The sequence below is a fragment of the Sabethes cyaneus genome, chromosome 2, assembly GCF_943734655.1.
Source record: "Sabethes cyaneus chromosome 2, idSabCyanKW18_F2, whole genome shotgun sequence".
NCBI lineage: Eukaryota > Metazoa > Arthropoda > Insecta > Diptera > Culicidae > Sabethes > Sabethes cyaneus.
In genome coordinates, this window is record NC_071354.1 from 200,921,010 (window position 1) to 200,924,939 (window position 3,930).

The window sequence follows — 3,930 nt, forward strand, 5'->3', positions numbered from 1 at the left end:
GGGACCGCGTTAATGGAAACCACGTTAATGGAGTCTACGTAGCATATGGGAATTGACTTAATTGGTTCCAACATGGAATAACTCGTGATCTTGACCATATAGAACGCTGGTGTCTTCGACAAAGTTGTTCAACAGATCGAGGGCTTTTTGTTGGATTGTAGCATTTCGGAATTGCCTCACTACGTGGCGCTAGCGTATATGTAATATTTTTGTATAGGCTGTATCTTGCGCTGCTGACTATCTAGAAAGTTGCGGTCTTCGGGAAGGTTGCTCAAATGATTGCCACCTTCATGATGGCATGAAAAATAGCGCAGAACTGACTCACTACGTGGCGCTAGTATATATGTTCTATGCTTAGACAGGCTGTATTTTGCGCTGCTGACTATCTAGAAAGTTATGGTCTTCGGGAAGGTTACTCAAATGATTGCCACCTTCAAGATGGCATGAAAAATTGCGCAAAACCGACTCACTACGTGGCGCTAGTGTATGTGTGATATGTTTAGGCAGGCTGCATCTTGCGCTGCTTACCATCTAGAAGGATGCGATCACATGTACGCTAGCGACAAGTAGTGAGTCAGTTCTGCGCTATTTTTCGTGCCATCTTCAAGGTGGTAGTCATTTGAGCAACCTTCCTGAAGACCGCAGCTTTCTAAGTAGTCAGCAGCGCAAGATATAGCCTGTATAAGAGTGTTCCATATACGCTAGCGCCACGTAGTGAGACAATTCCGCAATACTATGATCCAATGAAAACCCGTAGACAGAGTTGAACAACTCTATCGAAGACACTAACCTTCTATACGGCCAGGATCACGAGTTATTCCATGTTGGAACCAATTAAGTCAATTCCCATATGCAACATAGACTCCAATAAGGACGTTCAACCACGTTAATGGAATCACTCGAGACCGTCCTTATTGGAAACGTTCATATTCGAAACCGCGTTATTCGGGGGACTGCTGTATTTAAGGTACCGACCGCTTACAATGTATATTTAGATTTTTTAAATTCATCATCCCGGTACAATATGAATGTACCACACAACTATAAGTTTACTTTAATATGTTATAACAGAACAGAAGTGGAAGCGGAAATCCAAACACGTACATGCTACTTTCTACAGATACTAGCGAACCTGGCGGTAGCGAGTCACTTTTATCCACGAAAATACACGAACGTATACGAATGCACACAAAAGCATGTGAAAGCTGCTATGCGATTGGCAGCGAGCGTTTACGAAACCTTCCCAAAAGAAAAATAAAAACACAAAAGACTTTGTTAACAGTTTTGATCGCCGAATCGTTCGGACTTCCACTTCTGTTCTGTGATGTTATTCTTGTTGACTTTTTCGGTGAGAAAAAGTTTATTTCAGTTTCGCTTAAGGTTGTTCAGAAAATCGAATTTACACTTAGTTCTATCCAAAAATATATAAACTTGTTACCTCAGAGCTTTTCATAAAATTTATTGCGGTCGAATCCATTGAATCTAAATTGGTTTGTGTAAAAAGTCAAAGCTATGGATTTATACCGTCTCTAGACATTTCCCTTCTTTATCGACAGACTTCGCAGCCGGCTGTTAGAATACAGGAAAATTACGGGGCCAGTGCAACGATCCTACTGGCTTGTTAGACCAGCATCGTACCTCGAATCTAACTAGGCGGTGCTAACTGGTTTGTGTATGTGACATAAAATTGGTTTGTGTGTGTGACGCCTATGCTTCTATATGCATATGTACATGCGTGTATACATATATACGTAAACATAATGATAAATATATTTTGTTCTTGTCGAACTGAGTTGAATGACAGTCGCCATTATGGCTCGAAGAAGCTGGATACATAAATGCATATCCAGCTTTTTACATGCCATAATGGCGGACGGCGTTCGTAATATTTGGATAGCATTTTTGACATTTCCTAAGTACATCACACGTTTTCTTTCCGCACGTTCCTTTAGTTTTAACGTGACCGTGCGAAAAGAAAACGTGCGATGTAATTACGAAATGTCACAAATGCTGTCCAGATATTACGAACACACTAATACAGATTATACGGTTCGCCATTACGGCTCGTAAAAAGCTGGATAAAATTATTGAAAAATATTCTTCTTCACGAAGAAAATGCTCACTTATGTTAAACAAATAATATTTCATTCAGATTTTCAGGTTTATATACCCAGTAATAGGATGCTTCTTGAAAACTGCTATCCAAAATAACAGCATACCCTGTGAAAAAAATATCAATCAATCCGGCAAGAGCACAACTCACGTGACTTGTGCTCTATTGTGATAATAGAAACGATATTTAGATAAAATCATGCATTTTCCATTTTGGACTTATGGCCAACATTTTGCATCAAATACTCCTATGTGCGAAGTAAAGCTGAAATATTTAGACGAGTTGAGGAATTTCGTTTAGACGAGATTTTGAATGACAAGTGCACTCAAAACAAGAAGTCGTCAAAGTTCTTACTTATTGGTAGAGTTTTAGACCAGAGCGTAGATGCCAGGTTTTGCTCGAACGATTGTTCGAACTTCCACTTCTGTTCTGTGTTAGCATGTTTGAGAGATGAAAAAACACCTATGCTAATTTTGATCACACGGTGGCAACTTTAACGTTTTCGAACAAAATAGGTGAAGTCAACACATCTGGATCACTTTTATGCTAGTGTGCGGCTAGTGTGCTTGTAAAAGAACGATTAATACGATATTTCCGTAGCAGCAAACTTAACGTTTGTAGCGGCATCATCTGTTTCTCGCCCGAAAAGTGAAGTTTTATGTTAGACGAATGTAAATTATTGTTGCTAATGCACTGTTTTTGAGATTCTCAGAAAATTCTTCCCTTCTATATAACTAAATTGATACATGCATGATTGAGTTTTTGTTGGTTTGGTCGCGTGAGCATAAAGATTATTAACACCTTTTTGCCATTTCCGTACAAGAATTTCATAGAATAGTTCTGGCAACTTTGCTTTGGGTCAGCTAGTCTAAAGTTGGAAAACTGTGTAGTAAATTTTCCGTGTAAAAAGCCACTTTCCACCGCCAGGTTCGCTAGTATCTGTAAAAGGTTAGAGTTACGAGTTTTGATTTTAACTTCCACTTCTGTTCTGTGACAGCGTAACAGCTGGTTTGATGCCGAATGCCAGAGAGTGACAGATGAAAAGAACCAGGCCAGGAGTCGCATGCTCACTGCGGCAACGCGTCAAAACGGAGAGAGGTACAGAGGGACTAGAGCTGCGGAAAAAAGAATCCATCGTCTAAAGAGACACGTGTACGAGGTGCACGTGCTCGTCGGCGCAGAGAAGCGATACGCCAGCAACGACACACGGAATTTCTGTAAACGGTGATAAGCAAGAATTATGCCATGCCTGTGTTGTGCAATGATAGTGCTGGCAACCTGCTTACCGACAAAACAGCGGTAGCAGCCAGGTGGAAGGAGCAATTCCAGACACTATTGAATGGAGAGGTAAATGCGGAGATCAGCAGGGACAGGATAGAAAATTCGTTCGAAGGCAATCAGTGAGCTGAAAAACGGTAAGGCTGCTGGGAAGGACGGTATACCGGCTGAACTTCTAAAAGCGGGGAGCGAGCGGCTGTACGAAGCAATCCACCGGATCATTGTCAGGATCTGGGAGGAAGAACAAATGCCGGAGGAGTGGTTGGATGGCCTCATTTGCCCAATTTTCAAAAAGGGACATCGAATGGAGTGTAAAAACTATCGAGGAATTACATTGCTCAATTCTGCCTACAAGGTGCTTTCCCGTATCCTGTTCTGCTGACTGAGACCGTTAGCGGAGTCCTTCGTCGGCGAGTACCAAGCTGGTTTTCGTGAGGGTCGCTCCACGACGGATCAGATGTTTACCCTGCGCCAGTTGCTAGACAAGTTCCGGGAGTACAACTTGCAGACACACCATCTGTTTGTGAACTTTAAAGCGG